We start from the raw sequence: 15,669 nt of genomic DNA on the forward strand, positions 1-15,669 counted from the left end.
GAAAACCTCTCAAGTCTGCATTGCGTCAAGCCATGATGTGTTGACGCAACACAGAAGCAATTTACGAAAATGAGGAAATGCACAGAATCATGCGTTGACTTTAGGCTATTGCGCGAAACGTAAGCCTTATGCGTCAAGCGCATGGGCCATGAGTGGGACACATGAGCCTTGCGTCGGACGCAAGCTTTGTTCTTCAATTTCAACCTTGTTTTCGACTTTCTTTCTCCAATAAATACCTTTGCTTCGCCGACTTTTTCACACTACTTGAATATACTTTACGATATAATTTCACATACACTTCAAACTTACATTCAAACTCCATGGATTTATATTCAATCCGTTTAATGCTTTAAGATTGCTCCTTCTATTAATTGTTACATAAGACCCAGACGACAAGGTATACTTCATGAGGGTCAATTCCAATATAATTTTAATTTTAATAACAATAACCTAACACTCTTCTGTACATTCTTCTCTAAATTTCTAAGTTTATATTTCTTTTCCATCCGTCCTATAATACTTTTCTATATTTTCATTTTTCATCCGTCCTATAATACTCTTTACACTTGAATATGACCCACTATTATTTTAAACTTTCTATGTTTTAACCACTGTCCAACACAATCTCTCCTCCAAATAAAATCATATCACATCTACTAACTACTAACTCTAACCATTAACCTCTCCCTCCACCAAATAAAAGAATACTACTCCTACTACCTACTAGCTCCTATCACATCCACCTTTTCAATAAAATAACAATTGATAACTAAACAACAATTTAACATATATAACTACATACCTCGATAAGTGTCAAGAGTATTCAGGGACGGAGGAGTACATTATTATTTTTGTTATGCATGATCAGTGCTTTAAGGCTTTCATCACCATACATGCTTATTTATGTTAATCAAACAACTAAATAAAATTTTCAATGCTAAATTCAGATAATATGGACAATGATATTAGGTTGTCTGTACTTTGATTGCTTAAATGACTTGTCTCTAAAAATTAGTCTTTTGTATGTTTAATGAACCGATATAGAGTAATTTTAGATTGCATTAACATATTGTGTGATTGTTTAATTGCATAATACTTGACATGAATCTTATTGAGTAGAATCCATAAATGGACTAATTTGATTCCGTATCCTATTCGTACCCTCACCCCGAAGTGAATCTATGGTTTAATTATCAATTATGGAGTCATAAGCAAACCTACCCAACCATGGCATTGTTGTCTTGTTCATAATGAGAGACTAGAGTGCGTGCTACAGGTGGCCATTTTTTTAAGCAAAAGTGTAGGATCAATCTCCTAGTCATGGACCCTCATAAGCCTTAACCAAAGGCTAACGATAGTATCAAACATAGATGTTGACTTTATGTTGGAACTGCATACTTTTTCTTGCCTATATGACATTATCGATTGCTTTTTTTGCTATGCCCAACATGCTTTCCCTTGCTTTCCCTCGAAGTAGGCTAGAAACATCAAAAAAGACAAATAGATTGTCAAAAATAAAAAACCACCCCGCCAACAGGTCTAGCCCTAGTCAAGTCTAATTCCATACTTAAGTTCATAAAGGCCCAATTCAAATCATAGGTCTAGTTTGAATATGTAAGCCCTAGTCAAGTATAGTTCCAAACTTATATAGGGACAAGTCTAAAGCCTAAGCCCATAGAGGCCTAATCCAAATCCTATGTCGAGCCCTGTTTAAGCCTAATTCCAAACCAATACAGAACCAAGTCCAAATCCATATAGGAAGAAGTCCAAACTCTAAAATATCTCAATCCTTATTGTATAGCCCGCTTAATCTAAACGTATGTTCAAATTGTAGTCACCTTTGAGTCTAGTGAAGCTACTCATCCTTAAGACCATAAAGACACCCTAGCGAAGCTACTCATCCTTAATACCATAATGACAACCTTTGAGTTTAGCGAAGCTACTCACTCTTAAGACCAAAACGACACTCTGTAGAAGCTAGTGATCCTTAAGATTGTAGTGACAACCTTTGAGTTTAGTGAGGCTATCATCCTTAAGACCATAATGTCACCCTATTGAAGTTACTCACCCTTAATACCATTGCCCTGCAAAGCTAGTCATATTTAAGACCATAATGACAACCCGTGAGTTTAGCAAAGCTACTCATCCTTTATACCATCGAAAAAGTTGACTCCTGGGTCTGAAACCTTGGGGTTGCTATGAGAAATCTGTTATCCCAATGATCGAGGAGTTGGGTTTGTGACATTTTTTCTTTCTACTATTCAAGTAGCCCGGTTCGATAACGACACCCTAATGAAGCTAGTCATCCTTAATACCATAACAACAACCTTTGAGTTTAGTGAAGCTACTTACCCTCATGACCATAACGGTACACTAGCAAATTAATCATCCTTAAGACATTAATGGTACCCTCAGAGTTTAGTGAAGCTACTCCTAGTTAAATCCTTAACAACCTAAATCCTCTAGTCTAGCAAAGCTAGTTCACCTTAAGTCCATAATGGCCCAAACCTTTGATTTTAGCGAAGCTACTCCTACTTTAAATTCATAACAACCCAATTCCTCTAGTCTAGTGATGCTAGTCCACCTTAAGCCCAAAATGCCTTAATCCTCGAGTTTAGCAAAGCTATCTCTAAGTCCATAAAAACCCAGATCATTGAGTCTGGCTAAGCCAATCATCCCTAAGTCTATAAAGGAAACCCCTTAAGTCTAGTGAAGCTAGTATCCCTTATCGTTGTAAAGGCCAGTCATTGAGTTCAATCTACTTGCGTAGTCCAGTCCTGTCCATGTCTGTATTTGCATATAGTTAGGCCCACGTCTTCATAATGATCAAACCTGATCTATTCAAAAACCCATATCCATTTCAAATCTTCCATCTTAAAATCATTTTTCATTTCTATATCCCGCTCCCATTTCTCATTTCAATTTCTCATTTCGAACCATTTCTAAAAAATTACGAGCAATGTCCATTTGCTTTCTGTTCAGTTTAAGTTGTGAGGTTATAGCTTGGGATTGCTCAGGAGAGAGGATACAAGGTCAACCCACTCCCAGACTCGTCCAACAAACCACCACATTTATAAACTAGTGAAAACCTCTGAATCGTCATCCAAAATAGGAGATACTAATGAACAACTCAGTGCCATCATGGCTCAACTTTAAGTGATGAACTCTCGTATTGAGGAACAATACAAGGAACTCAAAATACTAAGGGAAAAGATGACATACTGAGGAAGAAGAATGGGAAGAGACTTCACCACCACCACCACCACCACTTCCTTCCAAGATTGAGTTAAGGTTTGAAAGACTCGCGTAATGGATCCAACCAATTCTTGATGTCGAGAGTCAGGCTCACGACCATGAAATCATTGACCTAGAACTGAAGGCAAAACTCCCTAAAAAGGTAGCATTAGGTGACTCCTAAAATTCAAGGGGGTCGAAGACCTAGATGATTATGTGAGAGTCTTCTCCATATCTGTGACTCTTAAAGGCATAAGCAGAGGACTTGTTTGCTTAATTTTTCCCTTGACCTTGGATGCACATCCATTTAAGTGGTTTAGATCATGAACAAAACGAAGCTGAATGACTGAGACTATATCAAGGAAGAGTTCCACAAGCAATACAGATACACCACTCAACTTGCGGTTGGTCTTCGTGTGTTGGAGTTAACTAAACAAAACTCCAACGAATACTTCCTCACCTTCACTAATAGATGGAGGGAAATGGCTGCTCAAATGACTAATACGCCATCTGAAGAGGACTAAGTTCGACTGATGATCTGTAACTTGCAGACCAAACACATATCATATCGAATTCCAACGTATAGAGTCTTTCACAAAGCTCTACAAGGTTGGTCTACTAATTAAGGAAGAGGTGCAAGCCTATAAAGTTAAGGGTTACAATAATAACAACTTTTTCAAGAAGAGTAACAACAACAAATCTGGATCTAAGAGCAACGAGATCAATGCCTTAAGCACTGAAAAGAGGGGTTATCAAAGGCCCCAAAGAACCTTCACTCCTTCAGGCATGTCCGTAGAAGAAGCCTTCACTAGGTTTAATGCAAAAGGAGCACTCCAGCCTCTTGGCCCTACTCCAGAGTATGCTCCTAGAAATAGGTTTAGGAAATGGAATCTTAACTCCTATTGCAAGTACCACCAAAGGACATGGGCCTCTAACATCACAGTGTTGGACTTTGAAGCACTCCCTATAGGACATGGTTGAATATGCCAGACTGCCAATTCCGCTAGTGGCGAAACCGAACATCAACAACAACCCCTTGGCTTTGTCTCTATAGTGTAAAGGGGGATGAGTTATACATCTATTGTTTTCTAGATTGAGTTAGAGAGTCCCTCCCCTAGCTCTTTTATATCCTTCCTTTTCAAGTTTATGTCATTTAGGATTTTTATATTTATTAGCCTTCTGTTTTATTTGATTCTAATTAATAAAATAATTGCATTTTATTTTGATTTTCAATGGCCTTCAATCATCTTTTATGCTTCTAATTCAATGAAAAAATTTAAATTAATAAAATAACCATTATTGATATATAAAATAAAAAAAAATGGACATACCTTTGATTATGAGTTCTTTCCCTCACTCCATCATTTCCAAAAAGCCATCAACTTCCATACCCAATCATCCATAAGCCATCTCCATGCAACAAAAAAAAAAAATATCTTAAGCCATTATTTTCACTATCCTCATACCAAAAAAATCCCTTCAAATCAAAGCTCTACAGAAAAGCCTTCAAACCTTCCAATACCCTAAACCACAAAAGAAAATTGTGCAAGCTTCAATACAAAAAAAACTTAACACCAGAAAAAAAATTAAGTAAGAAAAAAATTCAAAGTGCGAAAAAACATGAAAAACAAAAGAGAAAGAAAATGCACAAAGCAAAACGAAAAAGTCAAAGGCAAAAAGTTAAGCTAGAGGGCTTGCACACATGTTCAACCCCTCATGTAAATCCTCCAATCCATAAAATACCATAAAAACCATAAATCTACCTTGATCGTCAAATAAAAAGAAGTTACAATCCGTACCTTTTCACCAATCGAACTTTCATCCATAAACCTCAAAACTTAAAACCTTTCAACTTTTACTAGTACTGAATAGACAATTTGCGTTGGATGCGAGGCGCCTATTTGCGTCGAACATGGGTCCGACGCCACATGCCTTAATGCAGATCAAAATACAGGACCTGTGTCGGACAACAGCGCGACGCAGTTAATAAGCTATCTGCGTCGGACCCCGCCTACCATGCGATGCAAATTGTCTTTCACCTACATTACATATTGACCAACATGCGATGCAGATGGAGACAACAGCTCAACAAGACACATTGATTTGCGTCGCACATGGTCTTGCATGCGACGCAGATGAGTTAACTTTGTTGAAAAAAATACATTCACGTATGCGAGAAACACTACAAGAAAAACTGTCAATTACGACCAGATTTCTGGTCGCAAAAGGCTCAAATCTGGTCGTAAAAAGCCTTTTACGACCAGAAACGCGTGTGGTCGTCAGTGGTCGTAAAAGGCTTGGTCGTAAATAACTTTACAACCAGTTTCACTTTCTTGTCGTAATTATTCTTTTGCGACCAGGTTTAGATCTCGTCGCAATTAGTTGTCATCTACGACCAGAAATCTGGTCGCAAATGACACTAAAATAAATTAAAAAAAAAAAGAAATTAGCAACTAAACATAGTTGCTAATTTCAAGTAGTTACAATTTAATGTTAAGCAACTAAACAACATTGTCATAAAAAAAATAATAAACAACATTAATTTAATAATATACTTTTATTAATGATTTTGATGAATTTTGGTACAAGAAATCAAAAGAAAAAATAAAATATAAAAACTACAATTTATACAAAAAAAAAACTTAAATTAACTAAATTAAGTGTTCATCAAAAAAAAATCTAAAAATAAACCCAAATTTCCCACCGCCAACACCATCGCTCAGCCGCGCCCTTCAGGTCTGATTGAGGGCAGTGATTCTCCCTCAGGCTACGCTACAGCTCCCTCGCTACGCGCACTCCTTCAGACCTGATTAAAAAAAATTAGAAACAAATCTGGAAAACTAAACAAAATGAAAAAAATTACACCAAATTTCATACAATTCAAGCCCAGAAATTCGCATAAACACATTCATAATTCAAGCCCAGAAATTCGCATAATCACACCACCAAATTGCCGAAAATAATCCAACAAAATTAAACGAAAAACAAAGCAAAAAAACGAAAAATCAACCCAGAAAAATTTGAGATCCCCAAACCCCATTAAATTCAACTCGAAACCCCCAAAATTACAAACCTCAATCCCACATAATTCAAGCACATAAAACACTTGAAATTCGAATACAAACCCAGAAACGTCGAAGAAAATTAAACAAAAAAAATTACCCACTAATTTTCGAAACCATAAATCCCCAAATTCCAGATCTTTGCAAAGTACCCACAAATTTTCAGAAAATACAAAAATTCGAACAGATCTTGTGTGAGCATCCAAATCTTCAAATGAAAGTTTGCGATTATTCCATTTCTGCTCTGAAAGTTTGACATACAAACACAAACATCCATTTTTGGGTTTGAATCTTTGAGATTCAAACCAAAAAATCGAATTTTGGGTTTAAAAACTTGAGATTCGATCTTGTGGGTTTGAATTTTGGAGACAATCGAAAGTGGAAACCCTAAATTGATTTGGGGAAAAAATAATTCACCCAAACAAATTAAAAATTATGGAAACAAATGAAGAACTAGGGTGAAGAGAGAGAAGACGAATTTGAAGAGAGAAGAGGAATTAGAAGAGAGAGAAGATGAATCTGGAAATTGAAGAATGATATTAGGGAAATGAATGAAATGAAGGAATAAAAATGAGGAAGGAAGAGTGTGAACGCGGTTACTCAAATTTTGAGTGAAATATTTCACGCGGTATTTGGGCCCTAGTATTTACGACCAACTTACTAGATCTGGTCGTAAAATGCTCATTATTTACGACGAGAAATGAATCTGGTTGTAGAATATAAGCGTTTACGACCAGAATTCATCTCGTCGTAGACAATTTATCCTATTTACGACCAATTAGCATATCTGGTTGTAAATGCTCATTATTTACGACCAGAAACGCGTGTGGTCGTAATTCTTGGTCGTAATTGCAGCTTTCTCTTGTAGTGAAATACACTTCACTGCGAGAAGTACAAGAATGACAAAAACAAAATTAAATCCTAAATTCACTTCACTAAAAACGAAATTAAAAATTTAACTGACATAAAAATGCAAAGAGAAATACTCAGATCTAAAACCAAAAAAGAAATTAAATTCTAAATTCGCTTCACTTCCATATGCGAGAAATACAAAGTCTGAATACTAGAAGAATAACAAAATTAAAAATTTCAAAAACGAAATTAAAACTTAAATATTCAGATCTAACACAAAAAACAAAATTAAAAAAATGAACCTAAAAAAACAAAATCAGATCTAATATACAAGAATGAAATTGCACTAAATATATTAAAAAAACCTAAATCGCCGAAATCAAATCGAACTTCGTTCTCATTCTTCTTCAAATCTCGTTCTTCTTGAATTTTCGTTCTTGAATTTGAGAAAACAGTAGCGAGAAAATCGCCCTTCAATTTGGGAAAAAACTCAAAAATAAAATACCATGTTAGCAGCGAGGAATTCGAAGCACTCGTTGGGAGAAAAAAATCGATGGAAAATCGCCATTCGTTGTTGGTGTTGTCGGTGTCGTTGGTGTTGAAGATTCGTTTGCACTTTCGTTCACTGAAGGTCGCGCTGAAGATTCGCTCGCCGGAAAACAAAGTTTAGTTGATGCGAACTTGAGAACTTGAATTGAGAAAATTCGATTTGTTCGAAGTGAAGAAGCAGATGGTTGAATTGATGTGTTTTGGGTTTGATTTGAAGAGAAACCAGAGAGATGGTAGGGTTTGAAGAGAAATGGCTGAGATATAGTAGGTAAGGTTCAGCGAAATGATGAATTGTATTAGGTTGAGTGAGGGAGGGGGAGGGAGAGAGAGAGAAAGAGAGGAGATGAGTGACAGCGTGCGATGAGGAAATTGAACTAAGAGAAAGAGAGGAGATGAGTGATAGCGTGCGATGAGGAAATTGAACTGTATCGGGGCACAAGGATTAGGGTTTTTGAAATAAAAAGGGAAGTTGGCCTCGTGGCCTTGGTATCTGCGTCCCACGTTGAATAAGGTGCGATGCAAATTTGGTCTAAATTATGGCCCTTAACATGCGTGTATATATGTGACCCAAGTGATTTGCGTCGGATGAGTTTGAAAATACAATTGATTATTTATGAAAATTGGGCTTTTCATAAACTCATTTTCATAAATCCTAATTAATTATTCTTGATAATTACTTGTATTTTCAATAAATATGCTTATTAATTATTCATGGAAATTATTTTCTAAAGGATATTATGAATATCAAATCATTATTCTTAATGATAGTTGATTTTGAATTCAAAAAGATAATCTTTCATCCAAGATAAGAAGAACTCTTCAAAAGAACGAAAACTGCTCAGATCCGCGTTGCATCAAACGCACTAGAATGTAGTTTACGAAAACGAGGGAACACAGAAAAGACTGCTTAACTTTCTCCTCGCATTCCACGATTTTCAATTTTCAATTCACTTATTATAAATAATAGGAAAATTCCCAAGGGTAACAACTTTTTGACTTTTCCATCAGTGACCCTCAAAAATTTTTATTCCCATTGGTAAACTTCAATCATTGTTTTAGTTACAAATGTGACCTTAAAAGGAAAAAAAAACCATTAATTCCATTGATTTTCCATTAGAACTAATATTTTGTCACACAAACCAAAGTGTTTCCGGTCATTTTGGGTCAATTTTGACGTCAAATTTGATCCTTAAAGGCCAAAATTGAACTCAATTCTTTAGATGACTAATTTTTAGGCTGTAAAGCTAATTTAGACATTAAATTTGACCCTTAAGGGCTAAAATGAGCCCCAAAACTGTAACCGATCAATATTTTCGACATGCAAACCTAGACAATTTTGAAGCACATAAATCAAGACATTTATTCTAATGAAAAGTTAACGAAACTAAAGGTTTTTTTTCTCTACAAGGTCATATTTGAGAATAATAATTCATGGTTACCAGTGGGAATAAAAAAAACTCAGGATCATCGATGAGAAACTCAAAAAGTTTGAAATCACCATTGAGAATTTCCTTAAATATAAAGGTCATGCAAGATATTGTATTATGTAAGAATATAATATTAGATTCACATCAAAAATGTTTCGAAGTTTTGAAAGAGTGTGGCTTTAGTATATCTTAAGGAATATAGAAATATGTGAGAGAGAGTGTGTGGGTTGTGAGTGAGTAAAATATTATAATTCCTTCATCATAATAGGATCAAAGTTTAGTAAGTGCTCCCTATGTGTTTTTTTATATTTTTCACTTAATTATAATCTTGACACTATGTATTTATACTTAGAGAAAATCTTTTTAATTTTCTCATTTTTTAAGAAAAAAATATAGTCATGTGGGGTCTTAGATTAGTCTCAATTAGTACTTCATAAAGGAATTATAAACCAAAATTATAACTATTAAACCCAACTAGTTGAACATGTTACATGTCTAATCATAAACAAAAATCTTATTCCTACATTTAAAAATGAAATTTTGTTAATTTATATTATATAAAAAATAGCTTTTTATATATTTTTAGTCAGAAACGCTTTACATAACCGTTTTATCATATTACACAATTTATCATTAAAAGTCTAGCCAAATAGTCAGAATTTCATAAATCCACCCTTTCTTTCCTCCCTCTTTATGCTTAGAAGTGATGCATATTGACAAATTAAATTTTGTCGAAACTCGAGGGAATAAAAAAGGAACGGACAATAATCTAAAATTTAACTTTCTATTTAATTTGTCAAAATCCTACTATGATGTGCATAATTTGACACAAAATAAGTATCATATAACGTATCTTGTCATTTCAAGGAACATTTATTATTACTTTTTATTTTTTTAAAGGAAAAAAAGTAAAGAACTAGTTTGAAGATAAAAGTACAATATAAAGCATTTCATTGTATATATATTTTTGAAAATATACTACTCCTTAATTCCTGTGAATAAAAATGAGAAGTGAGTAATATATTATAAGACGGAGGAAATATAATACTCCCTCCGTCCCATAATATAGTGCATATTTCATATTAGGTAGGTCAAATATTTTCATTAATATATACAAGAAAACATATTTATGTGGGACCTTGTTAGATTCGTTAGTTTCATAATATCAATTTTTTATATTTTTCATTAATAAGGTATTGAAGATATCAAAGGTCAAAGATCCATCTGGTAGATCGTGTAAAAAAAAAATGAGAAATAAATTATGGAACAGAGTGAGTATATTTTAGAAAGGTGGTAATAAATAAAGGAATTTTTTGACAGACTTGTTTGTGGTTAAATGAAAAAGCCAATAATCTGCATATCATTTGGATTTTGGAATGTGAAGATGATGACTATTATGGCTTAAGATTACGTTCGTACCGATCATGATCTTGGGATTTTCACTCACATGCAACGACTTTCCATGTCATAATACCAATTTTTAAGTTAGTCATCCACTTCTTGATCATCAAGTGGTCCATATTCAATGTGTTGAAAGGACTACTGGACTAGTGGATTGAGAAATAATACGGTGGACCAGTAAATTAGCAAAATATAATGAATATTGAAAATGGACTGCTCGATTTCAGCTTTGACATTCTTTTTTCGGTTTATTTTTGCTAATAAGTAATGACGAAGATAATTTCGTGCCTGAAGGTGGAAAAGAAACAAAAAAAGGATGTAATGAACTTAATACTATATAATAATGTATTAATGTAGATACGATACAAAGATTGGGTCCATATCTGAAGACTGAAGGTTAATTGTTTCTAATTCTTTTCTAATATTAGATCATGTTACATTTTACATAAACCTGTTAACGCGGGACTTCAAGACGGAGGTGGTGATGATGGAATATCATCGTCCCCGTCCCATGTGCGACTAATATGGGCCAGAAAAATAAGACTTCAATGAATGATAAGTTCCACAATCTGGATTCATTTAATTAATCCACCAAACCTACTCCTTTATAACAGTATACAATAATATTTCTATTATATAAGTAAAAAAAAGTAAAATGGTAATCCCTCCGTTTCACAATATAAGACACGCACGATGTTCGAGGTCGAACTTTGACCGTTAATTACTCTCAATTTATGTTGATAGAAAAGTTTTAAAAAAAATATTATTATAGTATTTTTCAAGACGAATCCAACGGTATAATTTTTATAATTTTTATCTATCGTATTTGAAAGATATTTATAGTCAAAGCAAATTTTCGTAAAGCGTGAATGCCTTATATTTTGAAACAGAGGGAATACCCTCTTTACAAAAAATTTAATGCGCCATTAATGAATTTAAGTTGTCTTATATATTAAATATAATTTTTCTTATTCCTACTTGCGATATATTTTTAAACAAGTTAACAATGAAATTGAATTTAAAATTTCAATAAAATATTAAATTAAGGAGAATGATTTACTCTTTTTACATATGTGTGAAAAATCTAATTAAAAATTAAACTGACAATATAACTTGATTGACATAATCAGAAGAAAAAAAATAAAAATTTGAATATCATATTAACAATTATATTTATAATATTTTAAAATTTAAATATTGATTACTCCCTCCGTTTCCTAAAGATCTTCCCACTTACTGTTCCTACAGATACCAAGGAAAATCAAGTTGTGTGGGGCATGGTGTGAGTAAAGTAGGAGAGAGAAAGGGGTTAAGATAAATAAACAAATAATAAAAAAGGGTTAAAGTAGGAGAGAGAAAGGGAGTAAAATTGAATTAATAATGTAATGGTGGACCATATGATAGTGACATGAGAGGGTAAATAGGAAAATTTGTTTTGCCAAATAAGGAATAAAGCAAAAGAGGGAAGATCTTTTGGAAACACCCTTAAACGGAAAGAGGGAAGATCTTTAGGAAACGGAGGGAGTATTATTTGGTAATTTCTATTATATTAATCAAACTCTTCCATTTTAATTAAACTCAAGCTTTCTTCTGCTTTATATCTCCTTTTCTCAGTACTATATTTGAATAATGATGAACAAATAACTAAAAAAATCAACGAAATATTGGTTTAAGAAAAACATATTAGAAAAATTAAATATAATTATAAATGTCTTTTCAAGTCAAATTTTTTGTAACAATGATGCATAACTAATTGTGAAAAAAAGTTAATATAACATGCATGCATACTATGGGTATGGGTCTATATCCAAAAATTAGGGTATGAGTGTGGGTCTAGCCTTATCCTACCCAGACCCTGCCTATTGCCATCCCTAATGCATAGCATGCAAAAAATGATAGTAGATATAGTGAGAATGATGTTTTACATGAGAAATGAGAATAAATCTTAGTTGTTAGATCATGGTGCCTTTAATGGTTGAGATTATATACACAAAATTAAGTTGCAAGATTTCCTAAAATTTCTCTCATACTCGATCTTCCCCAAAACGCCAAAACACTTTCACTTCTCTCTCTTCTCGTTCTCTAGCAATCATCACCAATTTTTCGCCAGCGATTTCCTAGGAGAGAGAAAAAATCAATCATCAATATATATATATATATATATATATAATATATTATATATTATTATATATATAGGGTCAGGATCCGATGAGGATGGATCTTTATGTGAGAATATATATCATATGTAAGAACAGATTTATGTTTAGAACATATATACGCCAACCCTTTTTAGAGCATATGCAATACATTTTAGAACATACTTAATTTTTTGTCTTTAGAATATATTCAACACTTTTTAAAACATATGCTATGATTTTTAGAACAATAACTTATAAAACATATGATATGACTTTTAGAACATGAATACATCTTTTTGCGTAAAAACCTAATCAATACATATACAAATATAGATATATATATGTTTTAAGTTTTCAAGCTTATGTCCTAAATTACATCAAGTACCTTCTAAAATATTTTAAGTGTGTCCCATAAAATTTCAAGTATGTTCTTAATTATTTTAACATGTTCCAAAGAAGAAAGCAAGTAATTTTCAAATAATCTTGAGAAATTTCGGTGTGTTTTTCGTACTTTTCAGTTGATTTTTTTTTGTTTTTAATTCCAAAAATGCAGAATTAAAGGATACAATACTATTCATATTTAATTTTTTCATAAGTAAATAAATTAAGAACATCAAAATTCTAGTGCGACTATTTAGAACATGATAAAAACTATATATAACACAACTAGAACTATTTAGAACACAGTAAAACTATTTGGAACATAATAAGAACTATTTAGAACAGAACAAGGATTATTTAGAACACTAGCTAGAAGAACAATTGAGAACATTAGAATAACTATCTAAAACATATGTTTTACTATATTTAGAGCATAAGAATAACCACATAAAACATCTTTTTTTATTATCAACGAAATAATCACAAAATTAACATAGGAGAAAAATATGTTATAAACATATGCTCTAATATTTTAAGTATATACTTCCTCAAAGAAAAAACTTAAGTATATATGTATCCTCAAAAATAAATATGTTGTTCTAAAAAGTGTTGCAAATGTTCTAACAATTTAAGTTTGTTTCCTTAAAAAAATTTAAGTATGTTCCCTAAAAAAAATGTTGTTATTAAAAAGTGTTGCATATGTTCTAAAAAGTTAAGTGTATATATATATATATATATATATAATATTATATTATATTATATATATATATAATATATATATATATATATATATATTATATATATTATATATCCTAAAAAAAAGGGTTAAGTATGTTGTTCTAAACGTGTTTGCATATGTTCTAAATCTAAATCTATTCTCACATAAAAAAGTGTTCTCATATAACAAATGTGTTCTCACAAGAGTTTTCCCCTAGAAAAAAGTGACCTAACTCCATAAAAAGAATACTAGAAAAAGAAAATTGGGCTCAAATTTTTTTTGGGGGGTATAACTCTAATGAACAAGTGTTGTAACTCTAATCCAATCGTGTGGTTGAGATTCATTCCCATTTCTCATATAAGGAGTATTATCATGTGATCTTGTCCCCGTACACACATACTATATATATATATATTTTAATTATATATTTATATAATATATATATATATATATATATATATATATATATATATATATATATATATATATATATATATATATATATATATATATATATATATATATATATATATATTAGGTGTACATTCAGAGATGGATAAAATTGCCCTTTACCCTTATTTTTATGTAAAGGATCTAGTAGGTTGGGTAGCTTTTGCTATCTTTTTTTCCTTTTGGATTTTTTATGCTCCTAATGTTTTGGGGCATCCCGACAATTATATACCTGCTAATCCGATGCCCACCCCGCCTCATATTGTGCCGGAATGGTATTTCTTACCCATCTATGCCATTCTTCGTAGTATACCTGACAAATCGGGAGGTGTAGCCGCAATAGCACCCGTTTTTATATGTCTCTTGGCTTTACCTTTTTTTAAAAGTATGTATGTACGTAGTTCAAGTTTTCGCCCGATTTACCAAGGACTCTTTTGGTTGCTTTTGGCGGATTGCTTACTACTAGGTTGGATCGGATGTCAACCTGTGGAAGCACCCTTTGTTACTATTGGACAAATTCCTTCTTTTCTTTTCTTCTTGTTCTTTGCCATAACGCCCATTCTGGGACGAGTTGGAAGAAGAATTCCTAATTCTTACACGGATGAGACTGAGAACACCTGATCAGTGAAAAATTCTTACACCAAGAATTGACAAGCGGATTCGTTTTTTCTAGTTGGCTATGTTGATATAGCTTAGATAGGGAAAAGAAAGTCTACTATAGGGTAAGGGTGAACTTTCAAATCCGGTTGTTCCCGAAACTCCCCGTCCCTTACTCGTCTTTTGAAAGCAAGAACATTCGCATAGAAGAGTCTCTGTATCATGCATGCTCCTCCACTTTTGAAAAAAAAAAAGAACCTTCTATCCTCTAAAAAAGTGGGCAGTATGTATTCTGCATGAATATGCTTCTGTACTGGGAATATCTCATAGTGAGAAGGCCCAGAGATCATAAAGGATGAGATGAGAATGAAGTCAACATACTCTGTTTTCGAGAGAGATTTGAGATCGTAAGTAACTCAGTGAGTGCTCTCTGTAAGTAAGAAAGCAGTTATGTAGGCACCAACTCCGAGCTTCTCTTCCAGGGCTAAGACGTTCTATGATGAGATGAAAAGCTCATCAGGGGCAAATCCAAAAAATGGAGGAGGGGTGGAGGCAGGCCTTTCTGGCAAGGCTAAGTTCATAAGGACTCGAATGGATACAGAGTATCCGCAAGAGAAATTCCATGAAGTCCTCTCGACTGTCAAAGGACAACAACAAAATAGCTTTGATTCCAAAGAAGGAAGATTGGCTTAGGTTACGGGAAGAAAGAAAGTGAAGGTCTAGGCCAATATATATAATGCTATTGTAATAAAATTTCTATCGCTTTAAAGGCGTCCTTCGATCGAGCCTTGAGAAAGGGGATAAAGGTTAGGAGTCAGAAAAGGTAGTTGACTTACTTAGTGCTTGCATTAAGGGCCTGA

This window comes from Beta vulgaris, chromosome 6 (assembly GCF_026745355.1).
Source record: "Beta vulgaris subsp. vulgaris cultivar EL10 chromosome 6, EL10.2, whole genome shotgun sequence".
Lineage (NCBI taxonomy): Eukaryota > Viridiplantae > Streptophyta > Magnoliopsida > Caryophyllales > Amaranthaceae > Beta > Beta vulgaris.